We start from the raw sequence: 17,637 nt of genomic DNA, 5'->3' as shown, positions 1-17,637 counted from the left end.
GTATCAATTAAGGGCCGGAACTCTTAAGGGGATGTGCAGCTATCTTGTACATTTAAGGATAAGAATGTAAACTTTTCTTGAACTGGCTTGTTTCTGCCCGAAACTGGCCAAAAATGTTGCCAAAAGATATAAAAACAATAAATATGAAGTCCTACATGTCATTTTGTTTTAAAAGCATGCAAACAAGAACAGGACAATGCCTTTTTAATCACTCAGAACAGCTGTCGAACTGCGCAGCTACAGACTTATTTAAGGGATTTCAAGATCTGAAAAAAATATGAAGTGGAAGGGGGGGGGTCATTTGTGTCCTTTCTAAATTTCTAAATTACACAGCGCAAGGTGCGAGATTTCTCATTCCAATATTTCTTACTTTATTTAATTTTTAAAATTTTAAATGTACTTATAAAAATCCAAATGTCATTTTAAAAAAAAGCTAACACCATCATTGCACAAAGTAAGACTTTAAAAAGTACTAATTGTGCATAAGTTAATTAAATTGTCACTTTTTTAAATGTAAACATACCCTGAACAAATATCAAAATTTTAGTAAAAAAATGATACAAAAGCGAAATTGGTTTCGAAAACAAGCTTTGTTATTTTACTTAATCAATCATACCTAACATTGCCATATAATATACTGATATTTTCTTATTGCCCCAAAATACTTTGTGTCATTGAATCAAAAACCTACTTGTTGTCTTTAAATCCTTTTAAAAGCGTAAAAAAGATTAACACAGTCATAATTACCGCTTTCGTCATAGGAAAGACACATTTGATGGCCATGGTATTTTTGAAATAAAGTAATTGCTAACGCTAGAGTAATCCAGAAGTGTCTTTCGCAAACTAACATGTGCTAGACTGTCGATGAATATATTCAATTACATATCGCCTTACGGCTTTTAGAAGTTATCATTGCATTTGATATGTAGTGTTGTTTTCATGTGTACCAAAGCATACAATTTGGGATCTCAATTTAAAGACTAAAATTAAATGAATCTGCACTTTTTTTCACAATGAGGCAGAAACTTTATTAGCAAAGAATGGAATTGAAGAAGTTGACGTTCCAACAAATAAATTTATTTCAAATTTATTCTTGAACCACAAAGAGATGGCTCTCAAAGACCAATAATTAATTTAAAAAGGTTAAATTTTAATGAGTTTGTAAAAAACTAACATAACAGACAAGAGATTCTGCAATTAAAAAATATGATTATTTGATTTGTATTGATCCCAAAGATGCTTATTTTATAGTTAGTGTTCATCCAGATTTTACAAAAATGTTGGCATTCTAATGGAATAATATTTTGTATAAATTAATGTATTACTATGTAGCCTCAGCACCGAGAGGTTTTAACTAAGGTATATAAACCAGTTTTTGCAGCTTTCAGAACAATGGATACAGTTTTGTTACATTATCAACGGTTCTCTTATTATTAACAAGAGTTTTGATGCAAAAGTGAAATAGTAATGAGTGATTTAGATTATCTTGGTTTCTCAAAAAATCATTAAAAGTCATTGAAGACACAAAGTCAAAGATTAAATTTGTGGGCTTATTATTTAATCGATACAATTTAAGATTTTTCTATCCTGAAGAAATGATCTCTAAAATCATGACATTATATTAGAAACAATGCAAGAACATTCGGTTCCGATACGGAAGTTTGCGTCTTCGATTGGTCTAACTGTTTATACATTCAAAGCAAAAATAAAAGTTGAAAAATTCCTGCTTTGCTTTAATAACACATAATTCAGAGGAAATTGTTTTAGAAATTACATAGTTGATACACGATGTTGAGAAATTTAATAGAAGACTAATTAAAAATCTACATATTGATTATTTGGTTGAAACAAACGCATCCATTTAGGACTGGGGGCAAGTTTTAGTGACAAATACACTGAAGGTCAATGGTCGTTGTTAGAAGCTAGAATGCATATATTTGAAACTTAAATATATTGAAATCATTTTTGAAAGTTATACCAATTGTCACATTAGGATTAAATCCGATAACACGACGACTGTAGGAACTAATGTCAATGCGACGGACAGTATGTCTTCTAGATCATTGGATTTAATTCAAATCGGAAATTGATGTATAGGAAAACATATTATTATGTTAGCAAAAAATATATAGGGATTTAAATATGTTTGTGCATAATTGTTTTGTAGAAATTTCTAAGATTCAAAAGAATGAATGTTAAAATCTGATATTTCTTTCTATTAGGTTTATTTGGGAGAATTATGAATAAAAGCATATTTATTGGATAGTAGAGGAAGCTATTATCATTTGTCTTCTTTGAATAATACATAGTTGGTTTTCATTATTGAAATCAATTTTAATATCTATTCCTACTAGGTTGTCAAGACACAAAACTCTACTGATTATGCCACACATGGGAGAGTTTCATCCCTTGGTAAGGAAATTATCCTTGATAACTTATGTTTTATCTGGAAACAGAAGAAAAGTGGGTTGAATAGTGCATTTAATGGAAAATTAATCTCTGTCAACTTTCTGAAGTGAATGTTCTTATATTTAGTTATAAATTTTAACATAAATTAATAATTTTTTAACTCATTTTTTTCAATGTAAAAAAGATTAACAACCAGACATTGATTTCAACAATGATTAAAAGATATTCTTAATATAGGCCTCCTGAGACTTCCTGTAAATGTAAGCAGCGATGGATGTTTCAAAGCTATTGCGATTTTATGTGGTCTTTGTCCACTTCAAACATTGAATCTCAAAATGATGTCTCTTAAATTAGTAGCACTCTGGGCAATAACTACTACCGCAAAAGCAAAAAAGCCTATCAGTTTTGAATTTAGATTTCATATGAGTATTTTCAATGATAAAACCGGATTACAAATTCAAACTCCTGTAAAAACGTCAAGGCCAAGAACACCTTTGCCTTCAATTACTTTTCACAAATATGATAAACTAATGTTATGCGTCTGAGGCCTAAGAGGATATCATATACCCACCTACAGACGCCTTTTGTTTTGTTTCCCAAACCCTGTAGGGGGGTTGTCACAAATTCTTTTAAGATGATTGCCGCGCTCGGACAGGCCTTTTTAAAGAGGTAAGGTTCTGTGTTGTCAAATGATCACCCGTTTTAATGTTATGCTACAAAAGATAACCATGCTATACGATACCTATTGAGCCTTAGGCTTATAACATATAATGGATCTTATCCTTCACACTCTTAAAATAATGCTCGGATGAGGGACCATTATATATGTATGCTTTTTGTAATCTTTTTACCTAAATGATACACAAATTGCACTTTGGCGTGATTCATTCATTAAGTTATAACAGAAGTATTAAACTGTCCAGGGTTATGTTACACGATATATAAGAACTTGTTTAGCCAATCAAATTATGTGTTACAATCAGAATTAAAATATTTCACTTAACATTTCCAGCCCAAATTGAATTTTTGGTTGTATATTGGATATCAAAATATTATTCAAAGAGAAAAGTTTTGAATGTCCGATCTGAAATTGCTTGAAAACTTTTAAAATAGTCTTTAGATTTTATTTCATGTTCGAAAAAAACAATCCATGTGATTCATATGTTGACAGTTTGCATATACAGTTGTTTGTTATTTTTATTTTGTTAAAAGCATTCATCTTTTATCCCTTTCTGAGAAACAAACAACTCAATCAAACAAACAATGCAAATAGCTGATAAAACAAAAGTATTCTAAGTATTGCTTCAGGTCAATAAAAAAGCAAAGTATGATTTTTTGAGACTATATTTATTTTTTGTGTACAATAAGATTGGCTGTCAAAACATATTCAATTTACATGATTGTACATTGCTATTATAATCATTTTTTCGTCCATTTCAATAGCTAACCATTTTGATTTATAAGTATAATTTATGAACTCTTATACACCTATAGATTCATGGACAAAACAAAAGATCATTTAACTTAATACAATATTTCTTCTATTTCAAAACCTACTTTTCATTTTTTTACTTTTGTAAAGTGAATTGAAAAATTAAGAAGAAGGTAATAAAAAATAAAAAATACAATTTATGCACAACAACACAAATAACACCATGTAAACACATCTAAACAAAAATGAAACAGACATGACCTTTTTTGATACCCTAAAACATATTATGGACATTTTTAATTTATCTAGAAGTTGTTAAATCATATTATTATACTTTCATGTTAAATACTGAAATCTGATTGGTTAAGACGCAGTTGATAATCCGTTCTATAACCTAAGCGTAAGCAACACACTTAGCAACGGGTAACACAACGAATTGTTACATGCGCGTAAACTATTCGCGAACCGTTCGCCAAAGAATTCACGTCATTCATATATAAGAGTAGTAAAGTTTTCTTTAAAATTGAAACATTCAGTATAATAAAATAAATAGTGCCTGTTTAGGAGGCTTCGCGTAGGTTGACAATAGTTTTCCCGGGGTGTCAATTTCAACTCTTATCCTCCTAAACAGGCACTATTGATATAATAACATCTTTCAAAATATCAAATAGCTTATGATCATCAATTCATTGATACATAAAGTAAAGATTATATCAACCCAAAGAAACTTTTTATCTGCTGCGTTATCTCTGTAACTTGCTCAAAATGATAGAAACAATTGCAGGAGAAGAAAGGACCGCTTTTCATTCATTGTCTTTGAACCATTCTGTCGGGGAAAAACAATAAGTACTTACCAGGATGCGTTACTAATAATTATTGTATGAGGTTATTTCTTAAAACAGACCGGAATAGCTTAATCAATAAAATCAAGTATTACAAGAGAAATAGACTTCTCTAGTAATTTTTTTTAAAGAAATTCTTAGTTTACCTATTATGGTGGGTAAATAACAGTATTCTGTCATATTTCTTTTTCGCACAAATAAACTGTTATTATCCGCTTTTTTGCTGTTTTTCTATTACTTTTTTATTTTATTTTTTTCGTATCTTAAATAATTGCAAAATGCATACTAAGCTGCAAACTAATATGCTTGCTCACTGAATGACAGAATACTATAGGACAAATCCAAAGCTTTTTAAATTGCCGCTATCCAAGCATGCACAGAAAAACAATTATTCCGAAATATTCATAAAGTCGATTAGTGTAGGCGAATCTAGAATTGCATACTTTTTAAAATTTTGTTTCGTCTCGTATTTTAAAGCGCATACTAATCTGCAGACGAATTCAAGCATGCACTGAAAAAAATATACCAAAATAATTATAAAGTATTCTGCGTCGAATCTGTTACTATGATTGATTTCATTTTCATTGATATTCAAATTGAATTTCAAAAATTTTACCTGATGCCGCGGTAACGTAGGGTTTCCAAACACGGATAATTGTTGAAATGAAGATTTGTGATCACCAGTTCCCTTCTAGGGTGAAACACAGCCGCAATAAATGTTGATGCAGCTGTTTGACTTTGCAGAACAGAAAATTCCTCCTCCTCTTGTCTTTAGATGAACTCGCACAAGATGCTTATGCCTTGGTCGATGCGTGAGCTGTAAATAAAAGCAAACACTGGGTGTCTAGTTGTCACTTTGCTCTTATATATTACGTATGTAGGATTAAAAGGTGTTCACTAAACGCCTTTCAAATATACTAATATCAAGACATTTACACATTCCTAGCCAATAAGAAAAAAGACTTGATGTTACACAGAACAGCTCACAATTCCACATTTACAGTCATGATGTTTCACACTATTAAACGATGGAAATAAATTTCTATTTCTAACGTAGTCAAAGAGAACCTGGTAACGCTTGAATAGATTAATTGTGTTCAAATTCTAATTCTGTTTCTAAAATACGCTTCCATTTGTTGTCTACGCATTAATTGCAATTTTTTAAGCTGGGATTATTTTATTAAACGTAATGTCATATGATCGCAAAGAATCCAGACCTCTCAATGTGAACTCGACATACGTTAACATTCTCCTGAAAAAAAAGGTTTCAACTGAAACAAAATTGGTTTTCTCATTTCGTCATCGATACGTTCATGTAGAAACAGTGTATTAACTTATTCATAAAAAAAAATAACTGAAGTTAGTTAAGCCATTTTGTTTTGCTTTGACAACAAAAGAATTTTAAATGGAATATCATTTATTTATTAAGCTTTTCATTTATAATTTTGTTTATTTATTAATTGTGAATTATTCGTTCTCAACCAGTTTAAGTTAGTTTAAAATCAGATGTTGATTTTCCATAAAACATGTTTTAAAACAATCTAAAATTAAAACTGAGAGGGGCATGGTCATGATTTTGGACGAATTCTATTTTCATGATTTTATTATTTACAATGCTTTAGAAATGCATTTCAAATGATCAAATAAAATTTGAGAGTCACTCGTAAAGTTATAAGCAAGATACAGGGCTCACAATTCTTTGTCATGTAAAAAAGGCTCGTGCCCTTGTGTTTTTGGTTACATAGGTTCAATATCCCAGTACAAAAACTTTTCCCAGCCTATGAGTCTATCTTTTTATTTATTTCAAGCATTGATACACAGTTCCTAACGTTTAACACATTCGTTTTAGGTTTAAAACTGAAATTTTTACTTCAACGTTCAAAAGGTAAACAAACGCTTTGTTTACATATCAAGAATTTCAAGCCCTGTTACTCGCTTGAAACTCAACAAATGACACTCAAACTTTGGTTGCCTATTAAAAATGTCCTTCTGAAACATTGTAAATATTAAAAACAGAAAAATAATTTTTAAAACAAAAAATTGTGACCATGCCCCTTTTAACACATAACGTCCCGTTATGTTAATCATCTTTTAAGTTATCAATATAAAAAATCGGTCTAATAGTAAATACTTTCGAAATGCAACAACACAGACCCGTGTCGCAAGGGAAAAGCCCCGCTTGATGCATTTGACGTATCATCTCTGTTCCTATAGAACTTAAATTGAACTAATCAGTTCAGTTCCAAATATGAGGAAGAAGATAATGTATACAGGGTTATTTTCGCCCATTGTAATTTTCGCCCTTCTACACTTGCAAACAGTTTTGCCCCGTCCTGAATTCCCCCAGACACAGTTGTGTTTAAAGAAAATCAATTGAAGACATCGGAATTCGCCCAGTCCTAAATTCGTCCGTTAACAATGAGGGCGAAAGGGGCGAGAATAAAACTGGGACGAATATTTTTCTGTAAACAGTACCCTTTAAAGACAATATCTCACTCCCATATCACAGGAGCAAAAGCCTCACCCAATGCATCTAAAATAGGGATCTTAATCCGTCCCGTATCTCACCTTTAAACTAGGCAGAAAAGACATGGGGACTTTGATATCCAATGTTTGTACTTCTGATTCTTCCGACGAAGAACCGTTGGATAAGGAGGACAGTTTTGTTTGTGTGTGTGTGTGTGTTTTTTTTTTCCAGACAGGCCGGTGTAGACCGCACACTCAGAAAAGAACAGGCTGGTTTCTGGAGAGGTAGAGGGATTGTCTCTGAATTATATATATATATATATATATATATATATATATATATATATATATATATATATATATATATATATATATATATATATATATATATATATATATATATATATATATATATACCATTTAAACTGTCTTATTTGTATTGTGATTCAACTTTTTCTTCTGTAATTGTAACATGCAAATCAAGAAAACTTTGATGATATGCTTTACCTTTATTACTTTCCGTCAATTCAAACGTAATTATGTGAAACTGAAAAAGAAAAATCTGACAAAAACATCTGAAAAACAAGAATCCTTGTGTGACAGATTTAGTCAAGTTTGACTCTGTAGTTCTGAGTTCTAGATGAAAGACATAGGTTTGAGATTTACCTTGCATCTTCTTCGCCAAAGGTACATGATTTTTTAGAAAATGTGTGTATGGTAGATTTCGTTAAATTTGACTTTGTAGTTCTAAATTCAGTAGTAAACACTAAGGTATGATATACCATAGGTATAAAATACCTATCATACAGATTACAAAAGATAGGACAGTTTATACCAGGCAAAATACTGGGTATATTGTAGACAAATTGTCCAGAAACAAGGTTGTCATGTTGAAGAAATCACGACAAACAGATAACTGTTAATTATCAATCAGTGACAAAGACTTTTGAGTATATCGTTTTATCAACTTTTTCTTATAAAAAATGGTATTCTTTAATTTCATTTATGTTTAAAATTGGTAATTTATACTTTTTGCAACAACAATTTTAAACTTTTTATCGATCTGGATTTTTATCACAAATCTTTATCTTTAATTTTTACAAATTCCATTCTTATTCTGTAGAGGAAGAAAAAGTGTCTGCAAAGTCAATTATGGGGGAAAGGTTTCTGCATAGTCTAGTTTAAAAAAACCACTTTCCTAAGAGTTTCTGCAGCGTTTATAATGAAAGAAACACTTGCTTTAGAGTTTCTGCAGAGTCTACAATGAAAGAAACATTTTCAACAGAATCTATAATGGAAACACTACCTTTAGAGTCTTAAATGGGAGAAACACTTTACGTAAAGTCTTTAATAAAGACGCTTTATGTACCGTCTATAACCGGAGGAACACTTTCTGCAGAATTTGTAATGGAAGAAACAATTTTTACGGAGTCTTCAATGGAAGGAACCTTTTATGTAGAGTTTACAATAAAAAATAAAAAACATTTGGCAGAGTCTTAAATTGATTAAACACATTCTAGGGAATATTTTCTGCTGAGTCTATAATGAAAGGAACGCTTTATGTAGAGTCTTTAATAGAAGAAATACACTCTGCGGAATTTATAATGGAGTAAACACCTTTTTCAGTGATTGCAATTGAAGAAACACTTTCTGCAGGATCTATTATAGAAGAAACATTTTTAGCAAAGGAAGATACATTTTCTGCAGAGTATATCATTAAAGAAACAGTTTCTGCTGAGTTTATAATGGAAGAAACGCTTTCTGCAATTTATGAAAGTACTTTCATCTGAAAAAATACTTTATGTAGTCTACAGTGGAGTAATAATTTCTACAGAGTCTACTTTGGCGGACACAGTTTTTGCGGTGTTTATAATGGAAGAAACGCTTTCTTGTTTAGAGCTTTTAATGGAAGAAACACTTTTTGTTAAGTCTGAGGTGGGATAATCATTTTGGTAGGGTATGTAATATATAAACACTTTTTGTAGTCTGTATTAGATTAAATACTTTTTGCGGAGTCTAGAATTGTTCTTCTGGTGACTTCAATCTCAATTCGAAACATTTATTCATTTGAAACGTTTTCATACTTGAGGAAATGTTTTATCATTTGTTTTATTACCTAATCGAAGGGATTTTGTTGTTTTATTACCATTTAAATATTTGCGTTTATTTTGAACTGCCAGTCAATAGACTGCGATCTATTAGACCGACGGTCAATAGACTGCGATCTATTGGACTGGCAACGTATTTCAGAACGCGGGTATGTTAATGTTACATCCTCTCAATAGTTCTCGGGGAAGGTATATTCCATTACATAGACGTTGTTTTTAGTACTTGGTGAAACCAAATTCAATGTTATCAAAATGGAGTATCAAATAATCAACAGCTTTAAAGCCTCAAATAAGGTAAAAGACTATTTAAAATCTAATGGGTTTAAGACCCCCTCCTTTGTGTAAACTAATATTAAATTGAGATGTTGTAATGCATGCAACAGGTTCTGTGCATGTAAAAGATGAAAAAAATCTTAGTATCTTGCATAATGGCACAAAAACCATCTGCAATATGCAAATTGTAAACCCCGAAAACTAAAAAAGGAATTAGGTAATAAAACAATTATTCAATGCTTGAACACTCAATAGACCAGAATTTTTTTCCCTTGGTGCAGCGAAACAGCTCATTATGATCTATTGCCCTCGGCCATTGGCCTCGGGCAATAGATCATACTGAGCTGTTCCCTGTACTTCGGGAGAAATATTCTGGTCTATTGACTGCTCAAGCATTAAATAATTGTATAATATTCCATGGTTAATTTATACAAGAGAATTGACGATATACAATAACTTTAATTCGGAAAGTCAAATGAACGTCACTAATAATATAATTAATCAAATGTACTACATATTTGCTCTTTTACATTTGTTTGCTTGTGTTTCGAATGTCTTATTACTATGCATAGATTATATCAAACCAAAACCAGTAAAGTGTAACTGAAACGTTGCATGATTCATTCATTTTATACTTTTTTATGCTGCAAATTGTATAAAAATATTTGAGTTTGAAAACTAATGCCATGAAGTTAAATGAAGACCTTAATAGATTGATATTGTTAGAATATAAGGACACTTGACAGCAAATTATTTTGCAGTTAATACAGGAATATTGATGATACTCTATATTTTAGGGTTTTTTAAAAATCTAAACACATGATAGAAAATCGTGATTTTAAAGTTTTAACAGTTTTTTCTGCTTTAAAAAACTCTCTAAGTAAATGCACATGTAAATAACTGAATTGAAACTTTTAGTAAGCATACATGTATACACAGGTATCTGATGGGAAAAAAAATCAAACACAAGTTAAAAGAGAAGAAATCTTTAAGAAGATTGGGTTTAACTGGCCATTTTGGTACATTAAGGTTTTCAACGGGAGAGAATTATACAAATTTAAAAAAAGATTTTGAATTAACCTTAATGAATATAACTTTATTGTAATGTTAATCATATTAACAAACATTGAAGGTAGACCTGACAGGCAAGCTGGCCACTCGTCCTCATTAAAATATTGCGCAAGGATCACTAGAAACGTTGTAACCTTTCTGGAATTATCGACGCAGTTCTACATGTACACATACTAATGTTAATTATAATGAAATATCGAATAATTGTGTAATGTCACGATTCCAAATATGAAAAAACCGACAAACATTTATATTAAGTTAACAGTTTCAGCAGTTAAATCTGGTTTGTGGGCGTTGTTAATAAAAGTACAATAAAAATCTAAAAAAGATTTATTTCACACAAAAACCATTAATCTGCATAAAATCAAAACTTTAACAGGACCACAAGTAAGTAAGATATTTTTTTACATTTATCCATGAAATGATATTAATGACATATCTGTATTTCCTTTTTTCATGTTCTTAAATCATAGTCAATGTGTATCTTTTGCAATTAACCAAGTTTTGAGTTTAGTTATTTGGTATCTCAATGTAACTACATTTCAGTATTCAAAACCATTTTTACAAATTACTTGGGTTTCATAACAGTTGAACAATTCTTATAAGATTGTTTTAAATGTTTCTTCGTAATTTTCGATGTTATATTCTAGCAATTTGTTTAAGAATCTATTGCAATCGGCTATGTTTAATTTCAATTTATTTATTCATGTAGGCAAGCACTTGCAATAGAATATACAGATTATTTCGGAGCTAAAACGAGTGATCAAGAAAAAAGAAACACTGCAGCAAAGAGGCGGCGCTTTGAAACGTATTCATTCAATTCATGTCCGAGGATGAATTGGTCTCTTTTCAACACGCAGTCATCCTCCGCGGGTAGGTTAAGGCAACTCCGAGTTTAATGACCGTCAAAATAATGATCAATTTAAAAACTGGTTTTGTTAAAGAAAACAGTGCGGAATATTAATACCAAGGGAATGTGTTCACCAAGATATTATTTTTCTACTTCGGAATCGACTCGATCTTTGAAGCTGTCGTGCCATGGTATCACGTGACAGTTAAAAATAGATCACTTTTTTACCTTAACAAAAAATCAAAAAGTGTAACACTACCCCGAAGTTCATTTGTATGTTTGCTACAATAATTCGATCGGCAATTAGTTCATGTTTATTAGTATTACTGCTAGAATCCTATTGTTATTCGCATAAAATAAATATTGTAAATATTTATCGGAAACCCTCTCAACTTCTATAATTTCATTGTAAATACTACGTATTTTTCATTTAAAACAACGAAGCAGAGGATTCTAGCAGCACTTTTCAGGTAGTTTAGGTCATATACCGTTGATATTTTCCAAAGTCATCTTTCATAATATCCGGGGTAGCGTTAAACTTTTGCCTTTTTTGTACACACTGTCAGAGGAAAGGCTGGTCAAGCCATATAAATGTCGATCTGCTTACCTTATAACACTCGCTGATTAAACAAAATATCCATGCCTGTATTATCCTGTTCATATCCTGACACTCATCTAAATCTTAGGTATCTATTAAATAAGTCTCATTTCGGCATTGTTTACACTGCATTCCGATGATTTGTCTCCCGACATGATCTTCGCTATTAGACATGCTTGTGACGTCATCAATGATAATTATACGTAATAGAGAGAAATCGAAGATATATTCAGTTAGAAGAGTCTCTAGTGATATGTTATGCCTGTAGTTTTTATATTTTAAACCAGAGATAAAGTTAAAATCGACATGTTTCTGAGTGAAATATGACATCATGCTGCTTATTGTGACGTCATATCGATCAGAGGAATTTGATCGCTGAGAGTTGCCTTATCGTACCCGCGTCTTCCAACGTTTCTTCGACAGAAGAACTAGAGGAACAATCATCAGATACCGAGACCTACACGGTGTCTACCTCAGGTTCCTCAGGGTATCCAAACACCTCTGAGTCTGAGAGCAAGTCTGAGGACACTGAAAGAAGGAATGCAACAAATACGTTTTAGCCTTTGCAAAACGGTTCCGAATCGCTGGAATTGGAAAAGAGCAACCTTTGAAATAACTTCTACAGAAATGGAATTGAAATGATTATCAACAGAACAGGACGGTATGTATGTGTAAATAATATGACTTGAAATTAGGTATATATCTTTTATCATCGAAACATGCTCCCAAACACTGTTTATCCAACATCCTCTTGTCCTTGACCCTCTCTCATCAGTTTTCTCATACAAATTCTTTGACGTCATATTCATGAACATGTTTAGTAGATTATCGTTAAGAAATGTGTTGTTTAGTTGGTTAACAACATGCATGTTGGTAAACTTGGGACCATAAGCTGTGTGGACGTTGGAAAAGCAAAATGTATTGACTTTAATAGATATTTATAATCCCTCTTAACATATGATAACCTGGTTTGATTTCATTTTAAATACATGTATTATCCATTTTATTTCAGGAGAATGTTTCCGTATGTAAAGCTCACCTTGAAAGGCCTGGATCCTGCGGGATTGTATGACATAATGTTTGATATAATCCCAGCTGACACCAATTATTTTAAATTTGTGGACAACAAATGGGTAGCTATTGGAGAAGCTGAACAAGATTTTAATAACAACTTTTTCAAGCCTCCAGATTCTCCACAAATTGGGTCGGAATGGATGGCAAAAATCATATCATTCCAGAATGTAAAACTTTCAAACCAACCTAGCTGTAAATGTGGAATTGTAAGTTGTTTTCTTAGTCACTTCTTAAAATAGTGGCTTAAGCCTTGCTTTATTGGCTTTAAATGTGTTAATTGATATTTCGATAAAATCGTACTGGAGATGTCTACGTAGCATTTGACATGTAGGATGTGTTAATTGATATTTCGATAAAATCGTACTGGGGTTATCTACGTAGCATGTGACATGAAGCATTTAAGTACAAATTGATTTTTGCGTATCTTTGTATCAATTTACAGTTCAGTCTCCGAACCCTTAAGAAGTATTTAGTGAGAATATCTCTCATCAAACACAAGACTGACATATTTTCGGTGCTTGAAATTCCGGTTCCTGTATCGACGTTTGTAGCAGTTACAGCATACAACAACAGGCAGGTCATAGAGCTGAAGATCAAGAGCAATCCATATCCGAAAGCCTTCCGGTACCCCAAAAGCAAATAAATCGAATCTTACGTTTTGCTATTAGAGAAGCTGAACAAGAATTTAATAACAACTTTTTTAAGCATCCAAATTCTCCACAAATTTGGTCGGAATAGATGGCCAATATTATATCATTCCAGAATGTGAATCTTTCAAACCAACCTAGCTGAAAATGTAGAATCGTAAGTTGTTTTCTTAGTCACTTCTTAAAATTGTGGCTTATGCCTTGCTTTATTGGCTTTAATTGTGTTAATTGATATTTCGATAAAATAGTACTGGGGTTGTCTACGTACCAATTTACATGGAGGATGTGTTAATTGATATTTCGATAAAATCGTACTGGGGTTATCCACGTACAATTTGACATGTAGCATTTGAGTATAAGTTGATTGTTCCGAATCTTTGTATCAATTTACAGTTCAGTCTCCGAACCCTTTAGAAGTATTTAGTGAAAATATCTCTCATCAAACACAAGACTGACATATTTTCGGTGCTTGAAATTCCAATTCCTGTACCGACGTTTGAAGCAGTTACAGCATACAACAACAGGCAGGTCACGGAGCTGAAGATCAAGAGCAATCCATATTCCAAAGCCTTCCGGTACCCCAAAAGCAGGTAAATCGAATCTTACGTTTTGCAAAAGTATCAAGATATGAATCCAAACGGTGATATACCGCTGTATCTCTGTTTATTGTTTTTTCTGAAAATATTGATATTTGACATTTTTCTACATTTTGAGTAAAGATAACATTTTAGACACCCAACGGTCAAGAACAGATCACGTGTTTGTCATGTTGATTTAGACACCTCAGAAAAAAGGTCTATACAGTATGCAAATGAAATAATTGTTTGAATCAAAATAAACGCACGTATGACCATCCTCTGATTAGTAAAAATCAGAACTTTTCTTTCTAAGCAGGAAATATATTTAATATACTTTATGCAAGAACGCAGGTGTAACCTGGTTTCCTACTAATGGTAATGAGAGATCTAATCAAATGCATGTAATACATGTACCTATGATAAAATATTATTAAATCCTCATCACGAAAATGGTACCCTACATTTGTGTATTACAGAATTACATTATTTGATAAAATCATTTTTAGTCATATTTGTTTATCTTTTATTCCTTAATATGGATGGTAAGGGATAGGTAGGATAGAAAATAGCTCATTAGTGGGATAGGATGCATGATAGAGGATAGAATATAATTGATTTGTCAAATTTCACGATAACAGTTCTGCTACTTGTTGAAATGCATAGTTTTGTCCATTTTATATCTATAATCGAAACTATCCTTTATTCTTTTAAATTTAATCTTTATTTGTGTTACTCCTTAGAATGAAAAAGCCTTCAGTTTCTCTCTCTGATAAGAAGACAAATAAACATCAAAACAAAAAAATCCCAACATCAAGAATGGATATGTTCACGGAAAGCTTTGATGAAATTCACCACATACAGTAAGTTTTATAGAATTAAAAACATGTATATTCTCTTATTTTGTACTAACTATCAAATAACTGTAATTTCCATCATTCCATATATTTCATACACCAAAAAAAATCCTCAATTAGTTATCAATATTTTATTTTAAAATCATCAAGACGAAGACGAAGATGAAGAATTAAAAAAAAACACCAAAAAAAAAATTATATTGACTTTAAACAAATTTATATCAAGAAATGATTTCGCAGGGCTACTTTTTCCTTAATATAGCTTCTACATGTATAATAACAAAAGACTACAGTCTATACAGCTTACATTATAAGTAATTAATTCTACATTTCAGACAACCATCACAATCTACGGCCTTGCAGAACGACAGACGGAGACCAAGTAAGTACACGTACCTAAGACTTTTCAAGTAAAACATTTTAACATAGCCTTGTCAAACAGAGTTACATATTATGTAATCACTAAAGCTGTGTTGGAGATAAGAAGTAATTAATTTTGAATTCAATATTTGAGAGAGAAATGGCTTACATATGTTAATTGCTTTTATGTTCTAAAGTGACATGCTTAAAGACAAAGGGTCTTTCCCTAGTTTTCTTTTTTTTTTTAATAATAGCTGACACAGACTAAACAATTTAGATTTATTTTGCCTTTTTCGGTTCATCAATCTCCGAAGAATCAGAATTGAAGAACGATCAATGTACTCAAACAGAACTGTCAATGGCGGATGGAAACTTATGGTGCATGTTACCAGTCTGTAAGTTTTATATGATACTTTCCATAAACTTAATTAGAGAAACGTATATTTCATACGACAATACTTTGTATTTTGTTAACTATTAATTGAAATTCTGGGAAGGTTATTGAACGACAAAATAATATTTCACAAGACAATACTTTGTATTCTGTTTACTGTTAGTTGAAAATCCCGGAAAGGAAAGGTCTATGCAATAACTGTTTAGGTAATATTTAGGTACCTTTTATTCACGTGTGAGATCATGTGTTTGACAAAGAGAAATGCTTCATCATCATAAATCGGTATTATATATAACACAACACTCAAATGAAAAAAATGTTTTGTTAAATGTTTGGGTTGCTTTTCATTTAGGTCCAATTGTAAGGAATCTTTTAAACATGGCGACCTCTCCATCATGTCCTCGCAATATGAATCCGGACATCAACTCACTGAGGCAATATTTTGAGGCATTGTAGCAGGTGGAATTATACTCTGTAGAGAAGAGAATTCCTTGCAACAAGAATATGTATATATTTTAAATCGAGAATTGCTAGAGGAAAATCTTGGTGAAAAATAGATTGCTTTTGTATTATTTTCATGTTATATTTTCATTGAAATAAATGTCTGTGGAGAAAATATTTGTTTGTTTTTAATGCACTTTTATTCCTTCCAAGTTCTCCAAAAAGGCATCTTTCCAACTCAAGGGTTTCTGATCCGCTCGACTATACATAAACCCTTGACCGAATAGGCATAGTTTAACTGGGTTAGAAACATCGTACGCTGGTTGGTGTCATACAAGTTTGCATGATCCAATAAGAAGCGCTGTTTTAATAATGTTGTGAAGTGTGCATTGATCAATGTTGAACCATTGTCAAATAAATTTGAGACGGACTAGTAAGTATTTGACTTACTGCTGTCGGTTTTAAGTCCGAGTGAATCCATCTTTTGTACAAATTCGATTTTGTTAATGGGAGCAGCCACGTTGCTATATTGTTTCTGTTTATAACGCATTCTCTGATTGGTCAGAGCAAGAAATCACAAAAGTCCCAAAATGAGTACACTCACTAGATGGCGTAATCGTTAACCCGCATATGTATTGTCTTTTCAGTCAAGGGTTTATGTAGAGTGGAGCGGATCAGAAACCCTTGACTTTGGAAGATGCAAAAAAAACTATATCTAGCTGAAGGTTTGTAACATTCAGAGGTACGAACTGGGAGCTACAGTTCCGTACATATTAAAAACTAGCAATTCACGACGCAAAAATTGCGCTAGTTTTTGACTGATTAGTCTTATTTTCAAAACATATCTTTTACAAAATATCCTCAGACAATTTACTACAAATATCGTCACTTCACTTGCCAAAAATTACTGTAAACCAAATATTATTCGCGACAACTTTATTTCGCAATTTCCCTAAAATTAACTGGTTCGCAACGACTTATTTTCGCGACCAAGCCTTTTTTAAAATTACGATTATATGGTAAATACTCGTCCGCGGCGAGAAATTTTTGCGACGATGAGGCTCTCGCGAACCTCGCAGATATTTCTTGCACGCGTATAAAAGTTGGTTTACATTATTCTTTTGGGCACCATCTCCAGCCTGGTAAAGTGAACTGGTGTAGTTTGTTTTTATGCAAAATAAAGCGACTCACAAAATCTGTGCGTGAATTTAACTTTATTCCACGATGTCGGTTAGCGTAT

General features: G+C 31.9%; 1 pseudogene; it reads left to right on the top strand.

The window, feature by feature from the left end:
* Positions 1-11,237: 11,237 nt before the first annotated feature.
* On the top strand, positions 11,238-16,566 carry LOC128156825 (T-box protein 2-like; annotated as a pseudogene).
* The last annotated feature ends 1,071 nt before the right edge of the window (positions 16,567-17,637 follow it).

The sequence above is a fragment of the Crassostrea angulata genome, chromosome 7, assembly GCF_025612915.1.
Source record: "Crassostrea angulata isolate pt1a10 chromosome 7, ASM2561291v2, whole genome shotgun sequence".
Classification (NCBI taxonomy): domain Eukaryota; kingdom Metazoa; phylum Mollusca; class Bivalvia; order Ostreida; family Ostreidae; genus Magallana; species Magallana angulata.
This window is presented reverse-complemented; position numbering and strand designations above follow the sequence as displayed.